Here is a 15,481-nt window from a genome sequence, read left to right on the forward strand (position 1 = left end):
AGGGAGATAGGTAGGTAGATAGATGGATGGATGGATGGATAGATAGATAGATAGATATTATTCAACCAGGAAAAAAAAGGAAATCCTGGCATTTGCAACATGATTAAACTTGAGGCACTATGCTAAGTGAGATAAGTCAGAGAAAGGCATATATATGCTATCACTTTTAGTGGAATCTAAAAAGGCCAAACTCACAAAAACAGTAGAGTAGAGGTTACCAGGGAATTGTGAGGTAGGAGAAGTGGAGAGATATTGGTCAAAGGGTACAAACTTCCAGTTATGAGTAAATTCTGGGGATGTACAGCATGGTAATTTTAACTAATAATACTGTATTATGTACTTGAAAGTTGCTAAGAGAGTAGATCTTAAATGTTCTCACCACAAACAAATGATAAATATATGATGTAATGGAGGCATTACTTAAAGCTATGGGGGTAGTTGTTTTGTAACATATAAATGAACCAAATCTTTAGTTTGTGTACCTTAAACTTACACAATGTTGTATCTTAATTATAGCTCAAAAAAACTTGGAAAAATATTAAAATTTTAAAAATCTCTCCCCTCAAACTTGCTTCTCTGAGCTACTCCAGTTCCTTTCATTCCCCTCATTACTTGGAAATGCATTTTATACTCACTCTTTCTCTTAACCTACCACTTGCTCCTTAGTGTCTTAAGTCACTCCTGGGAAACAACTTCTCACAGGTGATCTTAAACTTTCTAATTGCCAAATCCAAAAGCATTTTCCAGCCATCATTTACCTGATCTCCACCCATGACTTCACACGTGTTGCTCTCAGGCGCTGAATGAAGCCAGGTAACAGAAAGAGAAAGGAAAAGGACCTCCCTTCATACCCTTATCCAAGTCTTCACAAAACATCAGGGAGTAGGCCTAGTCAATTACCTATATGTAATTCATTGCATCTGTCAGAGAAGGAAAACTCTGACTCCAAAAAACCTCCGCTGCCTTGCGGCATACCTCTTCAGGGGAAAGGCTAAGGGAGTAAACCCCGACAGAAAATCCGGAGCCGGAGTCCCTAAGGCGGTTTGACGTTGTAGTCAACACCGGCAACTCCTGCGGCGCACCTGAAGCCAAGCTGTATTGACTCCATCTTTCCCTTGGACCCTTCAGCTGCGAAGAGAGGGGGGGGTCTGCTGCATGGGCAACAGCAGACCCTCCATATCACCCTGCCCAGGCTCTGTAGCTTCAGCTTCACTGGAGAGGACACTCCAGCGTCATCGCAAGATGTCGATTCAACACGGGAGGAGACAGATACCGTGTCACTCCCGAGTCGGACTGCACAACCATTCTCGGCGGTGCAGATAGACTCTTAAGAAGCTACACCATCGTCTCTCGAGACGGACGGCTGCCGACGACGAATTCATTGCGTTATTTTTCCCAACTCATCACTTCCATGTGACTTTGCATTTCCTTTCACTACAAGTACAGTGTACTTCCCTGGCCCTTGACTTTGGGTTCAGTCATATGACTTGATCTGGCTCATGGGAGAGACAAGCAATAAGCAGAGGCCTGAAATACATACATGATTGGGCTTACTCTTTTGCCTTTCTGGTATCACCATGAGAAAAGCACGCCTATCAAAGCCTACTGGTCCAGTAAAAAGGAAAGATGTGGGGCAGAAAGAGGTGGAGCAGAGCTTCCCAGCCACTCTACAAACTAGAGCCTGAAGTAAGCAGCCCCAGGTGACCACAAACTCCTAATTGAGAAGTAATAATTTTTTTGTTGTAATCTATTGCCTTTTGGGTTAGTCAGTTACATGGCTTTATTGTAACAATAACTATCTAATACACACTACCTTCCTTCATAAAAGTGTCTCCTCCCTTAGCTTCTGAGGCATGTAATAATCCTGGCTCACTCCTCCTGTGCTTTCATCTTCCTAACTTTCTTCACCATTTTTTACTCTGTCTACCTAGGAGTTGGTTCTCGTCTCAACCTCCTTTTCTAGTCACTTCACAATCTCTCCTTGAGTGGTCTCATTTAACTCCAGAGGGTGGTATATAATCTCTACTGTCAACTCCTAATGCTCTCCTCTGAACTCCAGATACAGATTTGTGGTGGCCTTCTGGCCATTACTGTTTAACATCCTGTTACCACTTCAAACTCAATATTTTAAACAAATCTCTAAATTTCTTGACAAAATCAGCTCTTACTCCTTCCCATCTTCCCTCTGACTGTTTATACCACTATCTATTATTTATTTAACAGCCAGACCTTTGTATAGGTCCATCCCAGTCCTACACAAAGCCAAGAACACCTGGGATGAATAACTGCACCTGGGCTGACCCACAGACTGGCTGCCTTCTGCCAATGTGATTGGGGCAGAGATCGGACTCTGGAAGTCTGCCCTATGAGCTTCATTCAGAAGGTAGAGCCAGGAAAGTTTCTTCTTTGCTTTCAGTCTTAATCACTCTTGACTACTATGCAAATTGCAAACCACTCGGACTGCTCCCTTACTTCTCTATAATTCCTCCGCCTACTGTCCTCTACTTTGAGCCAGGCTCCTTTAACATTTTCCCAGAACATTCCTGCCATCGCATGCTTTAAATGAGCCTTCTGAGGCATGATAGCTCTATTCTTCCATAATCACCTTCAGTGCCAGACCCTTGTCCTCCCACTGCACTGTCTTACAAACTCCAACTGTGAATCATACCCTTCACCATTTCCAACCCTGACGTGCCAAGGGCAACTGGGGAAAAAGAGCACAAACACAAAAACTGCCTCCAACCCAAAGTACTAACCTCTGTAAAGGTCTTTGTGCTGCCTGCCCACCACCCTGAAAATGCCTTATACCTCTCTTTAATCAATTCTCATTCACATTTTCCTTGGCAGCTCTTTGAAACATCAATAAATCTGTCCAACCTATAGAACTGCATGCGCGCGCACACACACACACACACACACACACACACACACAATTGTTTCAGTTCCCTTGCTTTAAAAAAAATAAAAGACATCATTCGATGAGAATTCCCTTGTTCTGGTTACTACTGCTATATTACAAATCACCCCAAACTTACCAGCAGTTTTTAAAATCATTTATTTATTTATTTTTTATAAAGATTGTACTTATTTATTTTTAGAAAGAGAAGAAGGGAGGGAGACAGGGAGAGAAACATCAATGTGCCCTGACTAGGAATCGAACTGGCAACCCTTTGGTTCACAGGCCAGTACTCAATCCACTGAGCCACACCAGCTAGGGCTAAAAAAGTCATTTAATTATTCTCACAGATTCCATGACTTACTGGTTTTTAGTGTATTCAAAAAATTGTGCAACAGTCACCACAATTAACGCTTAGAACATTTTTATCACCTCAAATAGAAAACACCCTGGCTGGTGTGGCTCTTATATTTAGGTCTGGAATTATTTTGAGTTTGTTTCATAAATGGTGTGAAGTAGAACTCCAACTTCATGTTTTTACCCGTGGATGTCCAGTTGTCCCAGACCATTTATAGAAGAAACTATTCTTCCATTCTGTGGGTTGTCTTCTGATTTTGTTGAGGATTTCTTTTGCTGTGCAAAAACTTTTTAGTTTGATGTAGTCCCATTTGTTTATTTTTTTCTTTCATTTCCCTTGCCTGGGAAGATATATCCAATAAAAAATTGGTATGAGCAACGTCTGAGATTTTGCTGCCTATGTTTTCTTCTAGGATTTTTATGGTTTTGATCCATTTTTTAATTTATTTGTGAGTGTGGTATAAGAAGGCGGTCTAGTTTCATTCTTCTACACATACCAGTCCAAAATTCCCAACACCGTTAATTGGCACTCTTCTTAAAAATCAATTGACCATAAAAGTAAAAATATATTTTGACACTCAAGTATATTCCATTGATTCATATATCTAGCCTTTTAACATTACAGCACTATCTTGATTACTGTGTCTGTGTAGTAAGTTTTGATATTATGAAGCTTGAGTCCTCCAACTTTGTTCTTTTTCAGCATTGTTCATATATTTCCAGTTGAATTTAAGGATAACCTTGTCAACTTCTGCAGAAAAATAAAGCCAACTATACTTCAGATTTGGATATGGTTTAGTTTGGGGAGCATTGCTACCTTAACAAAATTAACTTTTTCCATGAACATGAGATATCTTATTTATTTAGATTTTTCTAAACTTCTTTCATCAACATTTTGTTGTTTTCAGTGACAAGTCTTGCACTTCTGTTATTAAATTTATTCTCAAGTATTTTATTAGTTTTTGTTTGGGTCTTCTCTTTGCTTTTTGGCTCATCTAGCTAAAAGTTTTTCAATTTTGTTAATCTTTTCAAAGAACCAACTTTTGGTTTGTTAGTTGTCTCAATTGCTTTTCTATTACATTTTTAATTTATTTTTCCTCTAATCTTTATTATTTCCTCCCTTCTGCTTGTTTTAGGTTTAGTTTGCTCTTCTTCTAGTTTCTTAAGATGGAGGTTTAGGTTATTGATTTGAGAACTTTATTTTTAATGTAGGCATTTATAGATAGAAATTTCCCTGTTAGTGCTATTTTAGCTGAAGCCCATAAGTTTTGGTAAGTTGTGCTTTCATTTCTATTCATCTTGAAATATTTTCTAATTTCCCTTATGATTTTTGACCTACTGATTATTAATGTTTAATTTTCACATATTCGTGAATCCTCAAATTTCTCTCTCATTGATTTCTAATTGAATTCCATTGTGGTATAGAAAACATACTTTATATCTTTTTTGCATTTGTTGATATGGTCTATCATAAAGAGTGCTCCTTGTGTACTTGGGAAGAATGTGTTCTGCTCTTGTTCAAATCTTCTATTCCTTGTTCCTAGTTGTTCTATCCATTATTGAAACTAAGATAATGAAGTCTCCAACTGTTATTGTTGATTGCATATCTGCTCTTAAATATCTCTCAGGTGCTTTAAAGTCACTATGTTCAAAATTGATTTATACTCTCTCCCTTCTCAAATCCACCTCAGTTAATGGCACTAGGTGCTTACACCAGAAACTCAGGAATTGTTCTAGCTTCTTTCTTTTCCCTCATATTCTATATCTAATAGATCTCTGGACTCTACTAATTTTACTCATATATTCACTCCTCTTTATCCCATCTATCCCTGCCCTACCTGAATCAGGTCCTTGCACTTCATACCAGGACTATTATAACCAATCTAGTTGTTTCCATTCTTGCTAACGTTATTCATTCCACTAAAACAACACACTCATTCTTTATGACTTAATTCCAGAGCTACCCTCTCCTATGGGGAGTCTTTGCTATATTATCCCCTTCTTCCACTTCAGCTCTCAGCCTCCTGCGTATGTGTCTGTCCCAAGAGTTACCACACAATTTTACCACTGTCTTCCCCTCAGGATAGCTCAGTCTCTTATAGTAGAGTAATTAGGACACTCTAGATTTAGACAATATAGATCAAAATCTTGACTCTGCCAGTTTCTAGCTGTGTGATTGGCAAATTATGTATTTCTTTATGCCTCAGTTTCTTTATCCATCATATGGAAATAATAATAGTACTTCATAGGGTTAAGTTAATAGATACAAAGTACTTAAAATATGTTAATATTAACATAACTGTTATTCACCTCTGGGTCCCCAGCACTTCAGCAAAGGACTTAAAATAGATAGCTTTTTGTTCATGTAGTTTGAGCTGAACTGAATTGAACTTAAGTATTTGTCCCTTTTTCTAGTCTTTAGTTATGTTATTCTCTTCCTTCTGTATACTCTTCCACTTTCCTCCTCCTTGCTTACTTTGTGAAATCATTCTTCAAGATCCAGCTTGTGTGACCTTCCCTTGTGAAGACAAAACAGGCAGTCTATCAATGAATCCTTTGTCAACATCTCTATCATATATTAATGCATGACTCTACACTGCCCCTATCACACTGTCTGACCTTGAGTACTAGCAGTAATTACAACTACAATTTATTGAATACCTGTCGGTCCTTCTGACCAAGATGGAGGTGTAGGTAGACACACTACATCTCCCTCCACAACTAGGAAGGAATACAATTACCTCAAAATTAAATACAACCAGAAATACCAGAAAATAGAACTGTGTGGAAGACCAACAAACAAATATATAAAGAAGAAATACTCATCCAGACAGGTAGGAGGGAGCAGAGCTGAGGTGGAGAGGACATGGTGTGGTGGTGGCAGCTGCGGCAGCTGTAGCCTGCCAGCGGAAAACTCAGTCACACATTATAAAAGTAGGGAGGTACACCTGACCAGACCAGACCAGACCATGAAACTCATGGTTCTAGCACTGAGGAAAATAAAGCCTCATTGCTTCTGACTGTGAAAACCAGTGGGGGTTGGGGTGAAGGAAGAAACTGCCAGTGTCTCAGCAGAGTCTGCTTGTTTAGTGGGCCCACACAGTCCTAGATAATCTGCAAACCCACCCACTCTGGGAACCACAATCAGAGCAACAGCTAAACAGGTGCCAGTCCCCTCTGGGAAGTGGGAGAAGTACCTGGAAAAGGGGTGAGTGATGAGAAAGTAGCATTGTTCCTTCTCAGACCACTCCCCTACATACAGTATCACAACATGGTGGAACAGGTCTCCCTGCACTGACAAATACCTAAGGCTCTGCCCCTTACAACATAACAGGCGCAACAGCTCTACCTAAACCACAGAGGCAAACACAGGAGGAACCTGTCAAGTTGAGACAGAGAAGTATGGCCTAAAAGAGGGAGAAGATCAAGATTCCAGTGGGAGAACTAAGCAATGAGGAGATAGCCAACCTAACAGATGCAGAGTTCAAAACACAGGTGATAACAATAATCACAGACTTGATAGACATGCTTGAATACAGCAAATGCAAAAGGGAAGAAGTGAAGGCTATGCTAAGTGAAACAAAGAAAATCCACATGAAACTAAAGGTGAAGGGAAGGAAACTGGGGTTCAAATCAATGACTTTGGAACATAAGGAAGAAATAAACAGTCAACCAGTACAAAATGAGGAAACAAGAATTGGAAAAAATGAGGAGAGGCTTAGGAACCTCTGGGACAACTTTAAACATGACAACATCCAAATCATAGGGGTGCCAGAAGGAGAAGAGGAAGAGCAAGAAATTAAAAACTTATTTGAAAAAATAATGAAGAAAAACTTCACTAATTTGGCAAAGGAAATAGAACTACAAGTCCAGAAAACACAGAGAGTCCCAAACAAGTTGGATCCAAAGAGGACCACACCAAGATACATCATAATCAAAATGTCAAAGGTTAAAGATAAAGAGAGAATATTAAAAGCAGCAAGAGAAAAGAAGAGAGTTACCTACAAAGGGACTCCTATAAGACCATCAGCTGATTTCTCAAGAGAAACTTTGCAGGCAAGAAGGAACTGGCAAGAAGTATTCAAAGTAATGAAAAACAGGGACTTACAACCAAGATTACTCTATTCAGCAAAGCTATCATTGAGAATGGAAGGGCAGATAAAGTGCCTCCAAGACAAATTAAAGCTGAAAGAGTTCATCACCACCAAGCCATTATTATATGAAATGTTAAAGGGACTTATTTAAGAAAAAGAAGATCAAAATTATGAACATTAAAATGACAACAAACTCACAACTATCAACAACTGAACCTAAAAATAAATAAAAACAAGGACAAACTAAGCAAAAAACTAGAATAGGAACAGAATCACAGGTATGGGGATCATTTAGAGCGTTATCAGCTAGGAAGGGGAAGGGGGAAGTATGGGGAAATGGTGCAGGGATTCAGAAGCATAATTGGTAGGTACAAAATAGACAGGGGGATGTTCAGAATAATATAGGAAGTGATAAAGCCAAAGAACTTCTATGCACGGCCCATGGACATGAATTAAGGAGAGGTGGGATTGCTGGAGGGAAGAGGGGTACTGGGCAGAGGGGAGCAAAGGGAAAGGAAATTGTGACAACTGTAACAGCATAGTCAATAAAATATACTTTAAAAATAAATAAGTAGCATTTTCATTTTGCACTGGGGCCCTGCGAATTATGAAGTTAGTCCTGCCTGGAATGAAGACTAATTTAAGAAAGTTTGCCCTGGCTGGTGTGGCTCAGTGGATTGAGCACCAGCCTGCAAACCAAAGGGTCGCTGGTTCAATTCCCAGTCAGTGGACATGCCTGGGTTGTGGGCCAGGTCCCCAGTTGGAGGCTTGTGAGAGGCAGCCATACATTGATGTTTCTCTCCCTGTCTTTCTTCCTCCCTTCTCCTCTCTCTAAAAAAATTTTTTTTTAATTTTAATAAATATATATATATATATGTATGTATGTATGTGTGTATACACACACACACTGGGTTCTAAAAAACCTATATGATTTCTCTCATTTAATCTTCACAGTCATCCTGCTGTGAAACAAAAATTGTTGTCTCCATTTCACTGATGAAAAAACTGAGGACCAGTATGGTTAAATAATGTGCCCAAGGTCAGATGGCTAATAGTTAAGTGATAGAAAAAGGTTAGTAGCCCAGCCTAACCTCAAAGTTCATAGATTTTCTTTTATTGCCTTTATTAGTTTGTAAGTCTGTCTCTTCATTTATATCATGAGGTCCTTGGAGACAGGAGGCTGTGGCTTTCTTAGGGGAAGAAATAATCTCCCTAGAAGGCCTAAAGTTTTCTGGGTGCAGAGCATCGTGCTCCTTTCTTGTCTCCCTCCATAGTGCTAAGGTAGGATTCTGTGTTGGGCAGAAGGGTGAAAGAAAAGAACAATAATTGAACAGCAGATGAAAGCAGCTGAGCCTCAGGACTCTTTTGTTATATTTGCTGCTCTAGCATCTTTGGGGGCTGGGAGGAGGCCTCTCAAGAGTCTGAGCTCACTGAGTCCCCTGGGGGGTGATGTCAGCCTCCTGCTCTGCCAGGCCCCTGAGACCACAATCACACTGACATCACCCATGTTTCCATGGGGCTTAGTGAGGAGCTCAGACCTTTTCCTCGTGGCCCTGCCTGAGACAAATTCTGTAATTATGATTTGGGGGACCTTTCCTTTGCCCAAAAGTCTCTTCATGTATGGGCATTTTTCCTTCCTGTCTTTCACCTAAAACTTATCTGCTCCCCAAGAGTGTATGCTACCTATATTTAGTATTTTTCTCTACACATACACTGCCTGTAATCTCTGACACACCAATATACTCCCGATAAACTGGGAAACACAGGGAATTTTTTTTAAAAACGCCCCTCCCCCAGTGATCTGTCAATCTTTCCAGGATCTGTGATGGGACTGTTCCATTTTAAAATGGTTGGAAACTTGAAATGGCTTCAACCTGGAAGTTTTGGATTTTAAACTTTCCAGTCTTTGTTAGCCATGAGAAAGCAATCTCCACAGAGGGATTCTCTCCCTCAATCCACCAACCCGTCATTTAATTCAATTTGTCAAAATTTGGCAAATAATTACCAAACAATTGAATAGATAGTCATTTACCTAAATATCTGGCATCATGGCACATGGTTTAAAACCAAAATGAGGCAGGTACTGCTCAGCTCACAGCGCTTCCGTGGCTCCCATTGCACTTAGACCAAAATCCAAACCCAGACTTGAACCATGGCCCTGTGTACCTTCCCCCAACCACCCCCAGCTTCACCTGGCACGACTCTTCCTATGTTCGCCCCCTCCAGCTGCATGGTACATCCTTCAGTCGCTCAAACACACCAAATCTGCCGCTTGGAATTTATGTTTGTATTGAGACCTGCAGGATGAGTTGGAATTAGGGGTCCAGCTCCGGAGTTACATACGTGGCTGCTAAGATGAAGACCCTGTTATTTTCCTTCATAGCACTTGTCCCAACTTATAATTATACACAAATTTTTTTGTTTGTTTGTTTGTTTTCTTTCTCCTTCACTAAACTGTAAATCCAAAGGGGCAGGGGCCATGTTCGATTTGTTTAATGTATACCTACTGCTAAGATCAGTGCCCAGCACAAAATAAATCTTTGTTGACCAAATGAATAATAAAAAGTGATCCCCTCATTTACAGTGTCTCATCTATTTGGTAAACTAGACTAGCACACACAAAGCAGGTATACATTTTTCTTTACTAAGTCGTTATGCAAGAAATGGTGCATTTTAGTTCCCTTTAATCAAGTTAAATCTACCTCCAAACCCTCAACCTTCTAGTTAGCAGAAACCCAGGCTTGAGCAAAGGCCCAGTGGGAATCCTGGAGCAGAACATTCAGGGGGACCCCTCAGCTGAGATGCTCATTTTCCCAACTCTGGGGGTCCTATAAAATAGTTCTACAGCCCTCGGACCACTCTTCCTCTTAGAAAGCATTGAGGGTTTGGTAACCCTGATGTCTGGGGTGCACTGGGGGGGCCATTCCTCTCTACTGTCTCACCACTTCTGCAGGTTGCCTTAAGGGGACAGACCAGAGTTCATACATGCTTGGGAACCCCAAAGTTATCCCCAAATTTTGTAGAACTCTTCCCTCCATTCTGCCCCCTTCACTTTAGCTTTATTCCTTCAGATGCTAGCATACTCCCTCTCTCCATAGCCTCGTATCAACCCATCACAGAACTCAGACTTCCCTCTGACTATTGTCATTTCTGTCTTGCCGTTCCGATGGCTCTGAGGCAATGGTAACTGAAGCCAGACTGCCTCCTTAGAATAGGAGAAGGATATCAGAGAATGGAGCACAAAGTGGATGCTCAGTGTGTTGTCCAACTCTACACCAAACAGAAAACTTCACAAAGACAGAGTATAATATGTGCTAAGTTGAAAAAAACAAAGTACCAAACTGTATGGTATGATCAGGAGAGTTTTGGGTTAGTTTCCTCACCTCCTCAAATCTGTCTCTAAGCCTTCTCTCACAACCTATATGCCCATCCTGGGCAATCTAATTTCTTGTCCATTAAAGAGACATTCCTGAATACACATTTACACCATGAAATCTTGACAATGACTCTACTTCTGCAGTGGCTTGGTTCGCCCCACCCTTTGTCTAACACCACTGCTACCACAGAAGTCAAGGTTTAACATCCTGAGCTAGGACTTTTACAATAGTCTACCAATTCGTTTTCCTAAAATCCTTCTTCCCCATCACTCATTCCTTTGCTCTTCTATTCAAAAAAAAAAAAAAAAAAAAAAAAAAAAATTAGCCTGCTGGTGTAGTTCAGTGGATTGAGCACCATCCTGCAGACTGAAAGGTCACTGGCTCAATTCCCAGTCAGGGCACATGCCTAAGTTGTGGGCCAGGTCCCCCAGTTGGGGGCTTGCGAGAAGCAACAGATCTATGTTTCTTTCGCACATGTTTCTCTACTTCTCTTCCTCTCTCCTTTCCCCTCTCTCTAAATAAATAAATAAATAAAATCTTAAATTAAAAAAAAAAGATCACCATTATAAAGGGATCTCTTAGGAAGAATCCAGCTCCAGCTGGTGTGGCTCAGTGGATTGAGCACCAGCCTGCAAACCAAAAAAGGTCACTGGTTCGATTTCTCGCCAGGGCAGATGCCTGGGTTGCAGGCCACATTGTGGGAAAGGCAACCAATTTCTCTTGCACATCAGTGTTTCTCTCCCTTTCTTTCTCTCTCCCTTCCCCTCTCTCTAAAAATAAAGAAATAAAGAAAGAAATTTTTAAAAATCTTTTACAAAATCTATACTTTGAGCAACTGCAGTGACACTACTTTGTGACCTTGAGCAAGTTGCTCAATCCCCTGTGCCTCCATTTTGCTATCTGTAAAATCAGGAATAATAGTAATAATAATAATAATAATAATAATAATACCACTCTTATAGAATTGTTTTGTTGTTATGCAGCAGCACCTGGCACATAATAAGTGCTGGATCCATTTTGGCTATTAGATTTGTTATGGCTGTTGTCATTATTGTTTTTGTTGATATTGTACTTGCCAGGCACTCTTTGGTGCTGGAGATACAGCTGTAAATGAGAGAGAAAAGATCCCTGTTTTTATGGAGATGGCAACATAGTTGGGGGAGAAAAAATGTGAATGTGTGTGTTTGTGTGTAAAATTTCAGCTAGTGTGGGGGAGGAACAAACTACCCTCAAGGTCCTTCTGGCTGGTCTAATACTCAAATAGACATGAGACAAATTTGCAAGAGAAAATCATCAAATTTGGGTAGCCAAAGAAAATAGTTTCACAAATATTTTCCCTTGCCAATCTAAATTTAGAAGAGAGAAAATGATTCTCACCACTTCTGCTGACAGAGGCCTGGGCTATGCTCATCTTACCTTCTGCCAGCCTGTGTCAGATGCCCCAGGACCTCCTCACCTACAGCAGCCTCATGAGGAAGTAGGGAGGTTCCAACCAGTGAGTTTACCATGCTCAAAGCTCCAAAACTGTGGGGAAGGGGAAAATTGCCCTTTCTCTTCTCAAATCAATATGATGAAGATTGATAAAAGAAAATCAAATTTAATCTCATGCACACAGGAACCCATGTACATGAAACAGTCAGCAAACCCACATACCAAAAGGTTCAGAGATAGAAAGAGGGGTTGAGGTATTTAAAACATCCTGAGCTAGGGATGAGGTAAGTGCCTCAAGGGCTTCAAAAGTGCATTGCCAGATGGTAAGGAGCAGACTTCAGTGATTAGCAGTTTACTCTGCTCTATGAATAGGTCAAAAGAAGTTATCTGATAACTTCTTATGGGTAAGGCCTTTAATTTAAATTCTTCTAGGGACACCAAGTGAAATTGAAGCAGTAATTAAAAAAAAAAAAATCCCAACAAACAAAAGCCCTGGACTGGATGGCTTCATAGGTGAATTTTACCAAACACCCTGAAAAGAACTAACACTTCTCCTTCACAAAGTATTTCATGAAATTCAAAAGGAGGGAAGGCTCCCCAACTAATTTTACAAGGCCAGCATTATCCTAATTCCAAAACCAGATAAAGACACCTCAAATAAAGAAAATTATAGGCCAATATTCCTGATGAACTTAGATCCTAAAATCCTCAACAAAATATTAGCAAATCGAATATGGCAATGCATCTAAAAGATAATACATCATGATCAACTGGGATTTATTCCAGGAATGCAAGGTTAGTATAATACTTGCAAATCAATAAATGTGATTCAGCACATAAATAAAATAAAGGATAAAAACCACATGATCATACCAATAGATGCAGAAAAAGCTTTTGATAAAATCTAGCACCCATTTACGATTTAAACAAACAAACAAACTCTCAGCAAAGTGGGACTAGAGGAGCCCTGGCTGGTGTGGCTCAGTGGATTGAGCGCCAATCTGTGAACCAAAGGGTCGCCAGTCTGATTCCCAGTCAGGGCACATGCCTAGGTTGTGAGCCAGGTCCCCAGTTGGGGGTGTGCAAGAGAGTCAACAACACATAGATGTTTCTCTCCCTCTCTTTCTCCCTCCCTCCCCCTCTCTCTAAAAATAAATTTTTTAAATCTTTTAAAAAATAAATAATAATAATTTTTAAATCTTTTAAAAAATAAATAATAATAATTTTTTAAAAAGGAAATTTTACCCTTTGTGACAGTATGAATGGACCTAGAGAACGTTATGCTAAGTGAAATAAGCCAGTCAGAGAAAGACAAATACCAATGATTTCACTCATGTGTGGAATCTAAGGAACAAACTGAACTAACAAGCAAAATAAAGACAGTCTCATAGATGGAGAGCAGGATGACAGCTATGGAGGGAGCTGGGGGTGGAAGGATTGAGCAAAAAGGAAAAAGGACTCATAGACATGGACAACAGAGTGGTGATTGCTGGTGGAGGGGCATATAAGGGGACTAAATGATAATGGAAAAAAATACAATAAAAATTAAATCATAAGAGAAAGAAAGGAAGGAAGGAAGGAATGAGGGAAGGAAAGAAGGAAGGAAGAGGCAGGGAGTTTCTCTTGAGCCTAAATCTAAAATAGCTCAAAGTAATCTGCATATCACTGAGATACATCTTGGGTGGCTGGTTTAGGACCTCCACACTAGTTACAAGGACTACTTAGAGAAAATGGGCTGATACACCACTTCACACCCATTGAGATGACTATTATAGAAATTAAAATAAAAAATAAACAGAATATAACAAGGGTTGGTGTGGATGTAGAGAAATTGGAACTGTTGTGACTATTGGTGGGAATGTGAAATGATACAGCCACTGTGAAACCAGTATGCAAGTTCCTCAAAAAATTAAGCATAGAACTACCATAGGAACCAGCAATTCCACTTCTGGATATATACCCAAAAGAATTGAAATTGGGGACTCAAACAGATACTTGCACACCCAGCATTATTTACAATAGCCAAAAGATGGAAACTACCCAATTGTCCATCAACAGACATGTTACTAGAAAGGGACCAATCCCAGAGCTTGTCTTGACTTTGCACAGGAAAGATTTCACAGTATGAGTCCAGGTGATTTTGAGAGTACATTTATTAAAGCTGGGGACAGTGAAAAAAAGAAAGATCTTAGGGTAGAAGAAGCAACAGGAGAGACACTAAGCAGGGCTCTGCTTTGCCTCTCTAGGAAAGGGAGCCAAGGCAGGACTGCTGTTGGCTCACTGGGAAGTCAGAGAAAAGGGGCCTTGGAGACAGGTTTGGGGGTTAGCCCTGGAGAAGCTGCCGCTTGCCCACTGATCCCCTAGTTGCAAGTCTTATGGGGACCCTTAGAGTTTAGGACCAAAAAAAAAAAAAGCTAAAAGTTCACACCTGAGGTAAGGTGTGGGCATACTCTAGAGAGAGCCCAGCAGGCTTCTTTGTCTTGAGAGTTTTCATTTGCTTTCCAAAGGTGGGAATTTTAGAGGACATCTCAGGGGAGGATCTCCATAGAATATTCATCAGTTTTCCAGGTGTGCCCTTTCAGGGTTGTGGTCTCCAGTGATTGGTCAGCACCAGGTCAGGGAATCATTAGTCATTGCAGCTGGTCCTGGTGGCACCCACCTGGTTTTGCTGCTTCTGTGGGCCTAGATGAGGCCTAGATGTTATCTCTAGGAAGAACAGGTTGAGGAGCCTAAACCACATGACCAGGGATATGACAGGGGAGGAAAGGCCACCCTGGGGGCAAGGTCCAGCAGCAGTTTTTCCCATTACGAGGCACCCGGGGCTTTCCACCCTGGTGACCTTCTGTATCTGGCTGTAAATTGTTCAGCGAGTTTGTTTAGCTATCTGTCTCAGTTTCCCCATTCCACTGGCCAAGGAATTTTCCTAGCTGCCTCAAATGGAAATTTTGTTTCATTCATTTATGTTTTTATATATATATATTATGTATAAGAATATTATTCAGCCTTAAAAAGCAATGGGCCCTGGCTGGTGTGACTAAGTTGGTCAGAGCATCATCCTGTACACCTAAAGGTTGTGGGTTTGGTTCCTGGTTGGGGCACATACCTGGGTTGAAAGTTTGATCCCTGGTCAGGGCACACATGGCAAGCTGCCAATCGATGTTTCTCTCTCATATCAGCATTTGTCTGCTGTCCCTCTGTCTGTCTCTCTTTCTCTCTCAGCAATGAAAAAAAAAAAATGTCCTCAGGTGAGGATAAAAAAGAAAAAGAAATGAAATTCTGACATGTGCTACAACATGGTTGAAACCAAGATATTACGCTAACTGAAA

The sequence above is a fragment of the Furipterus horrens genome, unplaced genomic scaffold, assembly GCF_987537825.1.
Source record: "Furipterus horrens unplaced genomic scaffold, mFurHor1.1.pri manual_scaffold_6, whole genome shotgun sequence".
NCBI classification, from domain to species: domain Eukaryota; kingdom Metazoa; phylum Chordata; class Mammalia; order Chiroptera; family Furipteridae; genus Furipterus; species Furipterus horrens.